The sequence below is a fragment of the Tachyglossus aculeatus genome, chromosome 21, assembly GCF_015852505.1.
Source record: "Tachyglossus aculeatus isolate mTacAcu1 chromosome 21, mTacAcu1.pri, whole genome shotgun sequence".
Lineage (NCBI taxonomy): Eukaryota > Metazoa > Chordata > Mammalia > Monotremata > Tachyglossidae > Tachyglossus > Tachyglossus aculeatus.
Genome location: NC_052086.1, coordinates 56944582 through 56961872, shown reverse-complemented (window position 1 = coordinate 56961872; position 17291 = coordinate 56944582). Strand labels below are relative to the sequence as shown.

The 17291-nt window shown below is 49.7% G+C and overlaps 1 protein-coding gene across 1 annotated transcript in view; it reads left to right on the top strand.

The window, feature by feature from the left end:
* The first annotated feature begins 726 nt into the window (after window positions 1–726).
* The window catches only part of ARPC1B (actin related protein 2/3 complex subunit 1B), a 50683-nt gene continuing 34118 nt past the window's right edge, over window positions 727–17291 (top strand). The window contains exons 1-2 of the mRNA XM_038763805.1: window positions 727–1084; window positions 1585–1919. The gene's annotated coding sequence lies outside the window, so the exon portion shown is untranslated. The remainder of the gene's footprint in view (window positions 1085–1584; window positions 1920–17291) is intronic.

Genomic DNA, 17291 nt, shown 5'->3' with positions numbered 1-17291 from the left:
ACTGTACAATATAACAATAAACACTCATATTCCCTCCTCTCATCTGACCTGTGTCTTGAGAAGGGGCAGTGACTCCTTCCTGGAATTTCTCTGCCCATTTACAACCTGCACATAGCCACCCCCGTGCTCTTTTCACCTGGACTATCTCTGCTCTCCCAGGGCAGCAGGTGGTGGGCTGAGATAGCCTCTATTCCATCAATCAATCGTATTTATTGAGCGCTTACTGTGTGCAGAGCACTGTACTAAGCGCTTGGGAAGTACAAGTTGGCAACATATAGAGACAGTCCCTACCCAACAGTGGGCTCACAGTCTAAAAGGGGGAGACAGAGAACAAAACCAAACATACTAACAAAATCTATCCATCCCAGTGGTTTTTTTTATGGTATCTGTTCCAGGCACTGTAATAAGCGCTGGAGTAGATAGAAACAAGCCTATCGGATTGTCCCTCATGGGGCTCACAGTCTTAACCCTCATAATACAGATGAGGTACCCGAGGCACGGAGCAATAAAGTGACTTCCCCAAGGACACACAGCAGAGAAGCGACGGAGCCGGGATTAGTTGCCAACTTGTACTTCCCAAGCACTTAGTACGGTGCTCTGCACACAGTAAGCGCTCAGTAAATGCGATTGATTGATTAGAACCCAAGTCCTTCTGGCCCCCGGCCTGTGCTCCACCCCCAGGGCCACGCTACTTCTCAGGAGTTTTCATGGAAGCCCCGTGACTGGAAATGGGTGGGCCGTGGAGCGGTTAGATATTTGCTTAGGGAGGAGGTGGAAAAATTGTGCAACCACATCAAAAACGCCACAGGCGTGGTAAACAGGCCAGGAATGTCAGAGAGTAAGGAAACCTGGGAAGAAACCATCTGGAAAAATCAGAGTTTAAAGGGCCAGTCTCAGTGAAAACCGGACTCATCACCGGACCCGATTTGAGAGCCGAACCAGCTCACCCATCCCGCCCGGACCTGAATTCAGAATTCCGCTTCCCCGATGACATCAGCGGGACCCGAAGACGGATGAGAAACCGTATTCCCACAGCAGCCGATCCAACAGCTGTGGAAAGCTAGGAGGGCCTTCCTAGGTACTGGTGAGTAAGTAGAAGAGGAAGTGATTTATTTTTGATTCGAGCCCAAGCAATACCTCTTGTTAATGTGGCGGGCCGGGGAGCGAGGGAGGTTGGAAACGGAATGTTTAAAAGGAAACCAAAGCTCTGCTGTTCACCTAAGAGATATTTGCCTCTCGGATGTGGGGATTCGTGGTTGGGTGTGCCTCTCTGGCCGCTCTCGTGGTCACGTGTGTGTGTGAGTGTGAAGGGAAAGCGGAGTTGTGAGGTTCTTTGTACATACCAGCAGTATTTTGCCCCCCTCCCTTTCTTCCCCCAAATGGGACCACGTGCTTGGGCAGTTTACTTCAGCGATGAAGTTTTAGAAGGAGGAAAGGGTGGAAGCGGGGAGAGTTGGGGGAAGGAGGTCCAGACCAGCGAGAGCCTGAGTTTCCTAAAGTTTAGTTTCATGAGGGGGAGCTCCCGGTGGATGGGATCGGTTTCTAATTAGGATTCGAAGCCTTTCAGTTTGTTTTGACGTCCAGGAGCCCCGGGACACACAGATGCGGAGACGATCCGGAGAATTCTCCCTCGGCTCCGGGCTGGGAGCAGGCCCGAGGAGCCGAGCCAGCTCCCGCGCAGCCTGACTGAGCCTCTCGCTAGCTCCGCTCGGCCGCAGTCCCCCGACGCCCACACAAGGAAGTGGTTTCTTACTCAGAGAGGAAAAGGGAAGTCAGATTACTTCAGAAGGAGAACTCAACTTCTGCCTCCCAGTCGGCTCTAACCGAGGCGAGGTTCACGTCGACTGCTCAGAGTCCGTGAGCTGAGCTGCCCCCTCATCGGCAACGCCCTCAATTCCGCCCTCGCCCTGTTTTTGAAGGTAAGAGTCCGTGTCTGTGTGTGTGAGTGCTTTTTTGCCGCTGATTTTTAACACAGAAAAGCTGAAAATTCATCCTGCTACCCTGTGGGACAACTCACTTTAGAACCGACTGCGGGGTGGGGCTTCTCAGAAGGCATTCGATTTGTAAGGTTCTCACTCCTGCCCCTCTCGAGCCTGGCTTCGCGGAGAAGGATCTGTAGTTTAGAGCGGGGAAACCTGATTGGCATAGTCCCCTCCTCCATAAATATTCCATCTTCTCCCTCAACTCACAGGGAAGGCATCTTCCCAAGTGCTTAGTACAGTGCTCTGCACACAGTAAGCACTCAATAAATATGATTGATCTACCGACTGTTATATTGGCTTCTCAGAAGGCATTCGATTTGTAAAGTTCTCACTCCTGCCCCTCTCGAGCCTGGCTTCGCGGAGAAGGATCTGTAGTTTAGAGCAGGGAAACCTGATTGGCATAGTCCCCTCCTCCATAAATATACCGTCTTCTCCCTCAACTCACAGGGAAGGCATCTTCCCAAGTGCTTAGTACAGTGCTGTGCACACAGTAAGCGCTCAATAAATACGATTGATTGATCTACCGTTATATTGTACTCTCCCAAGCGCTTTGTACAGGGCCGTGCACGCGATAAACTCTCAGTAAGCACGATGGATTGATCTACCGTTATATTGTACTCTCCCAAGCGCTTTGCACAGGGCCGTGCACGCGATAAACTCTCAGTAAGCACGACGGATTGATTGATCTTGGGTCCTTTCCCTCCTATTTGATGGGTTGTCCGTGTGGGCACGGGGAGCCCCCGTGTTGGGAATTCCCGGAGAGGAAGAGATTCCATCCCTTAGAATTCAGAACCAGGCCCCCCAAACCCTGCATCCCTTAAAAATCTCTTCTCTTGTCCGTTTGGGTCCGGCTTTTTTCCCCCCTCTTTTTCCCTCCCGGTATGGCTCAGGGTGAAAGCGCACATTCCCAAGTCCTCCGAGCTGAGTCTGGAGTATCCCACCTCCTCAGAGGGGGAGGCATGTTGTAATAGAGCCCATCCGGATTAGCTGTGAGCATAAATGAGGTGGAACGGTGCCTCTCTGGGTTATTCAGCGCCGGTGTTGATGCTTGGGGCGGCTAAATTGTAACTGAGGCCCCTCCTCGGATCCGTGCTCCGGTCTGCTGTGCTCTCTGATTCTTCCTGTACTGCTGAGCGTGCCCAGACTTTGCCCGTGGGGCGGATAGAGAGGATCGGGAATGGACACCCTGCAGCTGGGAAGACTGAGGAAGTTCCTGTGGGGAGGGGCTTGGAGCTCAACTCCCTTCAGGGAATGATCTGGGAGCCAGACAGTGAGAAGGCGGGCACGGTGCCTTTCTCCCGAGACTAGGCAGCGGGATGCAGGGAAAGGGGTGGGGTGGAGGGAGGAAGGCAGAAAGAACAAATGTAATTTATTAATTTATTCTAAAGCTCAAGAGGAGCCCTCACGGAAACCCCAGTTGCAGTTACTAGGGGGTGAAAGTCTATCCACACGCCTAGGCAGAAGGACAGCTTCTTTCCCATTAGAGTGTAAGCTCCCTGTGGCAGGGAATGTATCACTGTGTATTCTGTGCTTCCCAAGTGCCTAGTATGGGCGCTACTACCACCACAATATTACTGCTGCTGCTACTACTACTACTTCAACTCCAACTACTACTACTAAAACTACTGCTACTACTACTTCAACTACTAGAGAAGCAGCGTGGCTCAGTGGAAAAGAGCCCGGGCTTTGGAGTCAGAGGTCATGGGTTCAGATCCCGGCTCTGCCAATTGTCAGCTGTGTGACTTTGGGCAAGTCGCTTCACTTCTCTGGGCCTCAGTTACCTCATCTGTAAGATGGGGATGAAGACTGTGAGCCCCACGTGGGACAACCTGATCAGCTTGTATCCTCCCCAGCGCTTTTAGAACAGTGCTTTGCACATAGTAAGCGCTTAACAAATGCCATCATTATTATTATTAAGCACTTCATAAATGCAATCGAATGAATGAATATGACTACAACTCTACTGCTACTATTTCAACTACTACTCCTACTTCAACAACTACTACTACTACTACTACTACTAATGGCATTTATTAAGTGCTCACAACTACTACTACTACTACTACTAATAATAATGGCATTTATTAAGCGCTTACTATGTGCAAAGCACTGTTCTAAGCGCTGGGGAGGTTACAAGGTGATCAGGTTGTCCCACGGGGGGCCCACAGTCTTCATCCCCATTGGACAGATGAGGTAACTGAGGCGCGGAGAAGTGAAGTGACTTGCCCAAAGTCACACAGCTGACAATTGGCGGAGCTGGGATTTGAACCCATGACCTATTTATTTTAGTTTGTTAATATGTTTTGTTTTGTTCTCTGTCTCCCCCTTCTAGACTGTGAGCCCGCTGTTGGGTAGGGACTGTCTCTAGATGTTGCCAACCTGTCCTCCCCAAGCGCTTAGTCCAGTGCTCTGCACGCAGTAAGCGCTCAATAAATACGATTGAATGAATGAATGACCTCGGACTCCAAAGCCCGGGCTCTTTCCACTGAGCCACGCTGCTTCTCACTACTGCTAAAACTAATGCTACTACTCCAACAGCTATTGCTACAACTACTATTTCCACTACTACAAGAATTACTATTACTACTACTACTTCAACTACTCTCACTATATCATCATCATCAATCGTATTTATTGAGCGCTTACTGTGTGCAGAGCACTGTACTAAGCGCTTGGGAAGTACAAGTTGGCAACATATATACTATATAAACTCCTCCCACTATCAGAGAGGAAGATAGCAGCCTGTGAGCAGGCCAAACTGCGGCCTGAGCTCTGAACAGACCTGCCTAAGGAGGGACGGATTTCCCAATAAACCGTCTAAGCCCCGGCCTGGATGGGAACCAAATACCCTTAAATCTTGATTAGGGAAATACAAAGTCCCCGGATATATTTTCTTCTGTTTCAGTTTACATTCTGTAAACTAGCCAAGCGCATTGCTACACGGTAACCGTTGAAGCGGTAATCCGGTCCGGAAGAGGGCTTGCTTCACAAGCCGGCAGCGTGGCCACGAACACCAGGGAACCTTTAATGTTTTTACTTCAAGGTGACAAATAGAGTGTCTTTAGGCAGAAACGGACACACTCCGGTTACGAGGCTTTTCCGCACGGGGATGGAGGTGCAGCGTGGCCTGGTGCCCTTGGGCAAATCGCCTCGCCTCCCTGGGCCTCGGTTTTCACGCCTGCAAAGTGGGGATTCAGTGCCTGTTCTCTCTCCCACTTAGAGTGTGAGCCGCGCGTGGCTCAGTGGAAAGAGCCCGGGCTTTGGAGACAGAGGTCATGGGTTCAAATCCCAGTTCGGCCATTTGTCAGCTGGGTGACTTTGGGCAAGGCACTTCACTTCTCTGGGCCTCAGTTCCCTCATCTGAAAAATGGGGATTAATCAATCAATCAATCGTATTTATTGAGTGCTTACTGTGTGCAGAGCACTGTACTAAGCGCTTGGGAAGTACAAGTTGGCAACGTATAGAGACAGTCCCTACCCAACAGTGGGCTCACAGTCTAAAAGGGGGAGATTAAGACTGTGAGCCCCCCGTGGGACAACCCGATCACCTTGTAACCTCCCCAGCGCTTAGAACAGTGTCTTGCACGTAGTAAGCACTTAATAAATTCCATCATTATTATTATTATTATTATGTGGGGCAGGAGCTGTGCTCTGCCTGATTAACTTGCATGTATCCCAGTGCTTCGACTAGCATAGTAAGCGCTTAACAAATGCCATGATAATACTGCATCTTAGAGAAGCAGTGTGGCTCAGTGGAAAGAGCCCGGGCTTGGGAGGCAGAGGTCATGGGTTCAGATCCCAGCTCTGCCGCTTGCCAGCTGTGTGACTTTGGGCAAGTCACTTCACTTCTCTGGGCCTCAGTTCCCTCATCTGGAAAATGGGGATTAAAACCATGAGCCCCACGTGGGACAACCTGATCACTTTGTATCCCCCCAGCTCTTAGAACAGTGCTTTGCACCTAGTAAATGCTTAATAAAGGCCATTATTATTATTATTATTATTATTATTATTATACTCAGTGCACACAGTATTAGCCGGCGGTCAAGGCCGAACCTGACTCCGTCACACCTGATTTATCGTCTGCTCTCCCAAGTTGAGGTGCAGTTTCAGGCAACTAGAGAAGAAGCCTGTTTCCGTGTAATGTACCGTGATCCGAAATGGATTCTGGCAGACGGTCTCTGTACCACCAGGAAGGTTCCGATCCATTTTACGGGTGGAAAACTGCAGGGATCGAGAGGGAGAGTAATTCCCCAGTAAGTCTGTGCCTGCGAGGAGGGGCTGGGGAAGAACGAGAGACCTTGAACACGCAGAGCCAGAGAGAGCCATTGCAGCAACTCTGATGAGGAAGTTGTGTGGTGAGGGAGGAGGGGGTGGGATCGGGAGGAGAGAGGGGGGAGGAGGAGGGGAAGGAGGCTCTGGATATTCTTGGAAGAGTTGCTGTCCACACCCTCCTTTTTTTTTAATGGTATTTGTTAGATGCTTACTAAGCTCTGGGCTAGATACAAAGTAATCAGGGTGGACACAGTCCATGTCCCACTTAGGGCTCACAGTCTTCATCCTCGTTTTGCAGATGAGGGAACTGAGGCACAGAAAAGTTAAGTGACCGGCCCAAGGTCCCAAAGTGGACGGTTGATGGAGCCGGGGATTAGAACCCAGGTCCTTCTGAGGCCCAGGCCCAGAAGCAATAGGCAACACTGCTTCTCACAAGGCAGCAGCAACCTCTGAAAAGCAGCCTGGGTGCCTGGCTTTTTAAAAACTTAACCCAAAAGTCCCTAAAAGGAGAGAAACGGAAAGGGGCTGTTTCTGCCGTTGCTATCTGCAGGGTCTGCGGTCTGGGGCAGGCGTGCTTGTGAGCTTCCATTTTTTAAGCTTGTCAGAAGAAAACCTTCCGTTCAGTCACGGCGGGGCTCTCCCAAGGCTGCCCCAACAACCTCCCCAGCTCCAGAGAACAGGCTTATTTTTTTTTTCCTCTTGCCATCAAGAATTTCCTCCATTTTATCCAGTAGCAGGGAAAGACGGTTATGTTTACCTTCACAGACTCGGAGTCATTTTCAGCATCTCATTTCCTGAGTGGTGAATAGCTCCTTTTATTTATCGCAACTTTTTCTGACATCAGCAACAAATGCCAGGGAGTTGGAGCCAGTTAGATGCAACGGGCAGCGTGGGGAGGCGGGAGACTTCAGGGGGTTGGAGTCCGGGGAACCGTCTTTGAAGCAAGCCTCCCGGTTAGCCCTCTCTGCCTGCAGGAATTGCGGTGGCCTAGCGGATAGAGCACAGGCCTGGGAATCAGAAGGTCATGGGTTCTAATCCTGGGTCTGCCACTCATCTGTGCCACCCTGGGCAAGTCACTTAACTTTTCTGTGCCTCAGTTACCTGATTTGTAAAAGAGACCGCGAGCCCCACATGGGACAGGACATGGTCCAACCTGATTTGCTTGTATCCACCCCAGCGCTTAGTATAGTGTCTGGCACATAGTAAGCACTTAGCCAATACCATAATAATAATTATTATTATTTTCTGCAGCAGATTGGGAGGTCTAGGGGGCCTTTAGAGGATATTGACTGTAATAATGATAATAATTATGGTATTTGTTAAGTACTTAATATGTGTCAAGCATAATGTGTAAGAAGCAGCCTGGCCTAGTGGTAGAGCATTGGTCTGGAAATCAGAAGGACCTGGGTTCTAATCCCAGCTCCAGCACTTGTCTGCTGTGTGATCTTGGGCAAGTTAAGTACTTAATATGTGTCAAGCATAATGTGTAAGAAGCAGCCTGGCCTAGTGGTAGAGCATTGGTCTGGAAATCAGAAGGACCTGGGTTCTAATCCCAGCTCCAGCACTTGTCTGCTGTGTGATCTTGGGCAAGTTACCTCATTTCTCTGTGCCTCAGTTATCTCGTCTGTAAAACGGGGCTTAAGACTGTGAGCCCCGTGTCGGACATGGACTGTGTCAAACTGATTACTTTGTACCTGCTTGGTACAAAGTAACTCTGCTTGGTAGGTAGTAAGTGCTGAATAAATACCATTTTAAAAAAAAAAGCACTGTTCTAAAGCACTGATCAAATACCATTAAAGAAAAAAGAAGCACTGCTCTAAATCCTGGGGTGGTAATAATAATAATGATGATAGCATTTATTAAGCGCTTACTATGTGCAAAGCACTGTTCTAAGTGCTGGGGAGGTTACAAGGCGATCAGGTTGTCCCATGGGGGGCTCACAGTCTTCATTCCCATTTTCCAGATGAGGGAACTGAGGCCCAGAGAAGTGAAGTGACTTGCCCAAAGTCACATAGCTAATTGGCAGAGCCAGAATTTGAACCCATGACCTCTGACTCCAAAGCCCATGCTCTTTCCACTGAGCCACGCTGCTTCTCTTCGATACAAGTTAATTCATTCATTCAATCATATTTATTGAGCACTTACTGTGTGCAGAGCACTGTACTAAGCGCTTGGGAAGTACTAGTTGGCAACATATAGAGATGGTCCCTACCCAACAGTGGGCTCACATAAGAGACACAATCCCTTTCTTGCATGAGGCTCACAGCCTAAGCAGGAGGAAGAACAGGTGTTGAATGAGCCCCCATGTTACAGATGAGGAAACTGAGGTTTAGTATGTTTGGTTTTGTTCTCTGTCTCCCCCTTTTAGACTGTGAGCCCACTGTTGGGTAGGGACCGTCTCTATATGTTGCCAACTTGGACTTCCCAAGCGCTTAGTCCAGTGCTCTGCACACAGCAAGCGCTCAATAGATATGATTGATTGATTGATTGAGGTTCAGAGAAGTTAAGTGACAGAACCGGAATCAGAACCCATGTCCTCTGACTCTCAAGCCTGGGTCTTTTCCACTAGGCCACACTGCTCCAGTAGACATAATGCCCCGAATGCCTCAGTTACCTCATCCGTAAAATGCAGATTATGACTGTGAGCTTCACACTGCTTCCCTAGGCATCTTAGGGGCAGGGAGACATGGCGGTGGTGATAGCCCCAACTGCCTTGCCCGGGATCCTTTGACAATCAATCATTCAATCAATCAATCAATCGTATTTATTGAGCGCTTACTGTGTGTAGAGCACTGTACTAAGCGCTTGGGAAGGACAAGTCGGCAACACATAGAGACGGTCCCTACCCAACAGCGGGCTCACAGTCTAGAAGGGGGAGGCAGTCCAGGGAGGTTCCAGCTTGTGAGGAAGAAGCTTCCGAAGGGCCCTCTTCTCCGTTCTCTGTTCTCTCGGATCAATCCCCGCTCCGGGAAAGCAAGAAGGAGCCAAACGTGATCTAAGCCGGCTCTGAGCAGACGGGGCGGGCTCCGGGGACGTCCAACTTGAGCGGGCTGGAGAGCCAGGAGGGAAAAAGGCCAACGCACGGGACTGCAAGAAGCTACTCGCTTCCTGCCCCAGGGAAGCAACACAAAGTCGGAGCAAAGGCGTTCCCGCCCAAGGGCAGCCTGCCAAGCTGCGGAGGATTTCGGGGCTCGGGAATCAATCAGTCATATTTATTGAGCGCTTACTGTGTGCAGAGCGCTGTACTAAGCGCTTGGGAAGTACAAGTTGGCAACATCTAGAAACGGTCCCTACCGGGAGTCTGCGTTCTGGACCTGGGCCGCTCCCTGCGGGGTTTGGCGACCAACATTCCTCGGAGGGAACACAAATTGAACTGCCTTAGAACAGGAATGACTGGCTTGGAGGAAAACAATCATAATAATTACGGTATTTGTTACGGGCTTACTGTGTGCCAGGCCATGTACTAAGCGCTGGGGTGGATACAAGCCAATTCATTCATTCCATCGTATTTATTGAGCGCTTACTGTGTGCAGAGCACTGGACTAAGCGCTTGGAAAGCAGCAGGTAGACACAATCCCTACCCAACAATCGTGTTGGATATAGTCCCGGTCCCAAGTGGGGCTCACGGTTAGTCAGTCAGTCATATTTATTGAGCACTTATTGTGTGCAGAGCGCTGTACTAAGCGCTTGGGAAGTACAAGTTGGCAACATCTAGAGACGGTCCCTACCGGGAGTCTGCGTTCTGGAGCTGGGCCGCTCCCTGCGGGGTTTGGCGACCAACATTCCTCTGAGGGAACACAAACTGAACTGCCTTAGAACAGGAATGACTGGCTTGGAGGGAAACAATAATAATAATTACAGTATTTGTTTCAGGCTTACTGTGTGCCAGGCCCTGTACTAAGCGCTGGGGTGGATACAAGCCAATTCATTCATTCCATCATATTTATTGAGCGCTTACTGTGTGCAGAGCACTGGACTAAGTGCTTGGAAAGCAACAGGTAGACACAATCCCTACCCAACAGTCGTGTTGGACATAGTCCCGGTCCCAAGTGGGGCTCACGGTTAGTCACTCATATTTATTGAAGCACTTATTATCATCATCATCATCATCATCAATCGTATTTATTGAGCACTTATTGTGCAGAGCACTGTACTAAGCGCTTGGGAAGTACAAGTTGGCAACATCTAGAGATGGTCCCTACCTGGAGTCTGCGTTCTGGAGCTGGGCCGCTCCCTGCGGGGTTTGGCGACCAACATTCCTCGGAGGGAACACAAATTGAACTGCCTTAGAACAGGAATGACTGGCTTGGAGGGAAACAATAATAATAATTACGGTATTTGTTAAGGGCTTACTGTGTGCCAGGCCCTGTACTAAGCGCTGGGGTGGATACAAGCCAATTCATTCATTCCATCGTATTTATTGAGCACTTACTGTGTGCAGAGCACTGGACTAAGTGCTTGGAAAGCAGCAGACAGACACAATCCCTACCCAACAGTCGTGTTGGACATAGTCCCAGTCCCAAGTGGGGCCCACGGTTAGTCAGTCATATTTATTGAGCACTTATTGTGTGCAGAGCTCTGTACTAAGCGCTTGGGAGAGTACACTGTCATTCCAGTCTTAATTCCCATTTTATAGTTGAGGGAACTGGGGCACAGAGCCTTGCCCAAGGTCCCATGGCAGACAATGAGCCCACTGTTGGGTAGGGACTGTCTCTATATGTTGCCAATTTGTACTTCCCAAGCACTTAGTACAGTGTTCTGCACACAGTAAGTGCTCAATAAATACGATTGATGATGATGATGAAGTGGTGGAGACACTTGGAAGTGCCCCATCCCAGCCCCTACCATTTCTCCCACCCCTCCGGCCCCCCAAATGCCCTCCCTCCTCGTATCCGACAGACAGCGACTCTGCTCACCTTCAAATCAATCAATCGTCTTTATTGAGCGCTTACTGTGTGCAGAGCACTGTACTAAGCGCTTGGGAAGTACAAGATGGCAGTATATAGAGACAGTCCCTACCCAGCAGTGGGCTCACAGTCTAAAAGGTGGAGAGCCTTATTGAAAGCCTTATTGAAAGCCCGTCTCCTCCAAGAGGCCTTCCCTGACTAAGCCCTCCTTTCTCTTCTCCCAAGCCCTTCTGCGTTGCCTTGACTTACTCCCTGCATTCATCCCCCCCTCCCAGCCCCGCGGGACTTATGTACTTATGTACATTCCCCACAGCACCTGTATATATGTATATATGTTTGTACATATTTTTTACTCGATTTATTTTATTTGTACATATCTATTCTATTTATTTTATTTTGTTAGTATGTTTGGTTTTGTTCTCTGTCTCCCCCTTTTAGACTGTGAGCCCACTGTTGGGTAGGGACTGTCTCTAGATGTTGCCAATTTGTACTTCCCAAGCGCTTAGTACAGTGCTCTGCACGTAGTAAGCGCTCAATAAATACGATTGATGATGATGATGATATCTGTAATTTGTGTATTTATATTAATGTCTGTCTCCCCCCTCTAGCTCGCTGTGGGCAGGGAATGTGACTGTTCATTGTTTTATTGTGCTCTTCCATGCCCTCAGTACAGCTTAGTACACAGTAAGCGCTCAGTTCGAGTTAGGACCTGAGTTAGATTCCCAGGTCCTTGGGATTCCCAGGCCTGTGCTTTATCCACTAGGCTTCTCTAAGGGAAAGGAGTTGGAGCCCAAGCCCATGGGTCAGTCCTGGGGGGCCGGAGGAGTGGGAGAAATGGTAGGCGTTGGGACGGGGCACTCCCTGGTATCTCCGAGAGGGCTCAAGCCAACTCCAAAAAAGCCACTGGCGAAACTCCCAAATGCCCAATTCATCAAACAATGGTATTTATCGAGTGCAGATACCGAGTGAGTACAGAGCAGTACTGAACTAAGCACTCGGGAGAGTACAACAGAACCGCATCTCACAATCTAGCCGGGGAGACAGACACTAAAATACAAAATTCACTTAGCTAAAATACAAAAGTCACTTCTCTCTGCCTCAGTTATCTCATCTATAAAATGGGGATTCAGACTGTGAGCGCTTTGTGGGATATGGACTATGTCCAACCTGATAAGCTTGTACGTACCCCAGAGTCTAGTACAGCGCCTGGCCTATAGTAAGCGCTTTAAAAAGAACAGAAGAGAAATTACAGTCGGAGAACTAGCTCTCTTGCTCCCTTCAAAGCCCTACTGAGAGCTCACCTCCTCCAGGAGGCCTTCCTACACTGAGCCCCCACCTTCTTCTCCCTCTCCTCCCCCTCCCCATCCCCCCCTGCCTTACCTCCTTCCCCTCCCCACAACACCTATATATATATATGTATATATGTTTGTACGTATTTATTACTCTATTTTATTTGCACATATTTATTCTATTTATTTTATTTTGTTAATATGTTTTGTTTTGTTGCCTGTCTCCCCCTTCTAGACTGTGAGCCCGCTGTTGGGTAGGGACCGTCTCTACGTGTTGCCGTCTTGTACTTCCCAAGAGCTTAGTACAGTGCTCTGCACACAGTAACCGCTCAATAAATACGATTGAATGAATGAATGAATGAACTAATAATAATAATAACGGTGGTATTTGTTAAGCATTCATTATGTGCCAAGCACTAAACGAAGCAGTGGGATAGATAGAAGATCTCCCTTCAAGGCCCTACTGAGAGCTCACCTCCTCCAAGAGGCCTTCCCAGACTGAGTCCCTTCCTTCCTCTCCCCCTCGTCCCCCTCTCCATCCCCCCATCTTACCTCCTTCCCTTCCCCACAGCACCTGTATATATGTATATATGTTTGTGCATATTTATTACTCTATTTATTTATTTATTTATTTTACTTGTACATATCTATTCTATTTATTTTATTTTGTTAGTATGTTTGGTTTTGTTCTCTGTCTCCCTCTTTCAGACTGTGAGCCCACCGTTGGGTAGGGACTGTCCCTATGTGTTGCCAACTTGTACTTCCCAAGCGCTTAGTCCAGTGCTCTGCACACAGTAAGCGCTCAATAAATACGATTGATGATGATGATGATGTTGGGTAGGGACTGTCTCTATGTGTTGCCAACTTGTACTTCCCAAGCGCTTAGTACAGTGCTCTGCGCACAGTAAGCACTCAATAAATACGATTGATTGATTGATTGATTGATAAGATAATCAGGTCCCACATGGGGCTCACAGTCTAGGTGGGAGGGAAAACAGGTATTCAATCCCCATTTTGCGGATGAGGGAACCGAGGCCCAGATAAATTGACTTGCCCAAGGTCACACAGCCAGTTTGGGGCAGAAGTGGGATTAGAAGCTAGGTCCTATGTGGCCTTTCCTCTTCTGCAGGACCCCTGTCCCTCTCCCCTGGTTTCTCCGTGGCTTGACAAGGCTGCCCACCGGATCGACGGAGAAGCCCAGGCGGCCAGGGAGGCCGCGCCAGAATCCTGGAAATCCCCCACCCCAACCGACAGTAGCCATCCACTGACCACGGGCCATCCGATGTGGCCGCCCTGCCCTGAGGAGCCTTCCCTGGCCCTCCCCCTGACCCCATTGACAGAGACCCTGGGCAAGGCTTCCCTGCGTGCACTTGGTCGATGGAGTGGGACACAGGACGGCAAAAGAGAGAATTACTAAACCCCCTCCCCTCCACCCCTCGAACCAAAGCCAGCTTCAAAAAGCAGCCTTGCCGGAGCGGCCAAACCCCGGAGTCCATCTCCCCCATGAGTATGCCCTTGCGCACGCAGACACACGCAAACACACACGTGTTCCAGCTGCAGAAAAGGGGCCCTTTCTCGAGCAGAGACAGAGCGGAGCGATGCGTACGGTAACCCATGGCTCTCGGAAAGGACGCTTGGGTTTCCTTGGGGCAGGGGAGGAAGAGAACGAAGCCAGAGGGGGGGAGGAATTCCCAAGTGGGAGGTTTTGAGTCAGCCATAGGTGTTCGGGGCCTTGAGGACTTCCAGATGGGCCTAGCTGTTCTTCAGCGCTACCCTCCTACCCGTCTTCCCCTTCCACACCGGGCCCCTTACGCTGCTCCTTCTTTTCTGCCGCAGATGCCTCCTCCTCGGAGCTTGCGTGGAATGTCAAGTATGTGAGGGAAGCAGGCTGGGCCCAGCTGTGGGAAGAAAACCGGGGCCCGGGGCTGCTCTCTCCCATCTTCAGAAGGTCCTGTGGACCACAGAGAGAGGAGTGGGCCGGGCGGGATGGGGGTCTTGGAAAGGGGGACTAAAGCAGGGTAGGAGGCCTGCTAATGGACTCTATTTAGCCTTTATCCTCCTGGGATGGGAGAATTGGGAAGATTAGTGGGAGTGGGAATCCCACTCCCACCCCCCTGCCGGTTGCACTCGGCCTCAGCCCGGATCCAGGGAGGGTGGAGGCTAAGGAAAGGCCAGAAAACAGGTAACCTGGGGCAGAATGGAGGGGTGGGCAGAGAAGGGGCTGGCGGAGGCGGCGGACGGGGAACCAGTGGCCAAAGGGAGAAGGGATGAAACATGGCCGGGAGAGGAAGTGAGGGAAAAGTGGGAAGAGAAAGAAAAGGGGAGGGAAGCAGTGTGGCCTAGCAGATAGAGCACGGGCTTGGGTGTCAGAAGGACCTGTGTTCTAATCCTGATTTCACCACTTGTCTGCTCTGTCACCTGGGGCAAGTCACTTCACTTCTCTGTTGCCTCAGTTCCCCGTCTGTGAAATGGGGATTAAAATCGTGAGCCCCATCTGGTACATGGACTGTGTCCTTCCTGATTATCTTGTATCTAACCCAGCACTTACGTGCTTAACAAATGCCATTAAACAAAGAAAGAGGAACAAAGGGGGAGAAGGGAAAAGGGAATAATACTAATAATTAGGGTATCTGTTAAGTGATTACTATGTGCCCAGCACTGTTCTAAGCGCTGGGGGAGATACAAGATAGTCGGGTGGTCCCACATGGGGCTCACAGTCTCAATCCCCATTTTCCAGCTGAGGGAACTGAATGAAACACAGAGAAGTTGAGTGACTTGCCCAAGGTCACACAGCCGGGATTGGAACCCACAACCTCTGGCTCCCAAGCCCCTGCTCTTACCGCTAGACCACGCTAGAAGCACTTGCCTGCTTCCTCCTCTTCCTTCTCCTCCTCCTCCTCCTTTGCTCCTGACCGACAATTCCAATGACCACAGCAATCCCAGCATTCATTCATTCATTCAATCGTATTTATTGAGCGCTTACTGTGTGCAGAGCACTGTACTGAGCGCTTGGGAAGTACAAGTTGGCAACATTTAGAGACGGTCCCTACCCAACGGTGGGCTCACAGTCTAGAAGGGGGAGACAGACAACAAAACAAAACATAGAAACCCAATAAAATAAATAGAATAAATATGTACAAGTAAAATAAATAAATAAATAGAGTAATAAATATGTACAAACATATACATATATGCAGGTGCTGTGGGGAAGCCACAGCAGCTTCAGGGGTCCCAGTGATCCCAGTTTCAGCAATCCTGGGAATTCTAGAAGTCCCAGATGACCCAGAATAGGGCAGTCCGAACTCCAGGGTGGCAACTGTGGTGACGCTGTCCCATTCAAAGGCTGCCTGGACTGCTGTGATCTGCGATTTATTACATCTACTGCACGGCGTCTTATTCACAAATGTTTTCTCCATCAGTTTGATTCGTTATTTTAAACTGTTTAGGGCAAATAAAATCTCTATTTTAGATTTTCTTCTAGACTGTGAACCCACTGTTGGGTAGGGACTGTCTCTACATGTTGCCGACTTATACTTCCCAAGCGCCTAGTACAGTGCTCTGCACACAGTAAGCGCTCAATAAATACGATTGATTGATTGAGTGATTGATTTTGAAGAGCAATGCCTCAAGGGCTCTGGCCTGGCTCTAGTGCTTTCTCCCTCTGTGCTCGTCCTCTCGCGCTGCTTCAGCTACGACCGCTTCTTTTCTAACCTCTGCCCCCTCTAGACTGTAAGCTCACTGAGGGCCGGGGACGTGTCTGTTTAAAGTATCGTACCCTCCCAAGCGCTTAGTACAGTGCTCCGCACACGGTAAGCGCTCAATAAATGCGATTGAATGAATGCCACGGATATCATGGGATTGTCGTGGGTTCAAATCCCGGCTCTGCCACTTAGCTGTGTGACTTTGGGCAAGTCACTTCACTTCTCTGTGCCTCAGTTACCTCATCTGGAAAATGGGGATTAAGGTCGTGAGCCCCACGTGGGACAACCTGATCCCCTTGTAACCTCCCCAGCGCTTAGAACAGTGCTTTGCACATAGTAAGCGCTTAATAAATACCACTATTATTATTATTATATCCTCCACGTGCTGGGCCTGCAGGCCCCCAGCCCTCTTCCCCAGGATATGCCTGTGTACGCCCAGGACCCAATGTCCAGCGCGAGCGGGGAAACCGCAGCTGGCTGATTTTCTCCCCTCTCCACCCTCATGCCTTCACACCCCCTGTTAACACCTAAACAACCAGTAAGTAAACGACATTTATTGAGCACCTCCTATGTGCAGAGCCCTGTACTAAGTGCTTGGGAGAATACAAATAGGATCGGTAGAGAAGTTCCCTGCCCCCAGTGAGCTTTCTGTATAATGGGGGAGACTGACATTAAGATAAATTATGGATCTAGTCATAAGAGCTGTGGGGCCGAGAGTGGGGTGAACAGCAACTGCTGAAAGGATACGGATATAAATCGGAACGGGGAGGGAATAGGGGAACTTGGGGCTTAACTTGGAGGTGATCGTGATTTTTAAGAGGGTCTTGAAGAAGAGGGATAGTTACAGGCCAGAGGGAGGATGCGGGCAACGCATCGGGCTTTTGAGCCAGGGGAGATGGGGCCCAGCTCCATTTCAGGAAGGGAGAGGGGCAGGGGAGGATTTTGAGCTATGTTCAATGTCTGGACTTCCTGCTGTAATGACGGAGTAAGTTCCGTTCCTCCATCCCAAGGCTTGGCAGTTCCCAGGAAGAGGTTCAGCAGGCAGCATCTCTGATGATGATGGCCTCTGTGAAGCCCCTACTGTGTGCCAAACACTGTACTAAGCAGTGGAGTAGAGAAGCAGCGTGGCTCAGTGGCAAG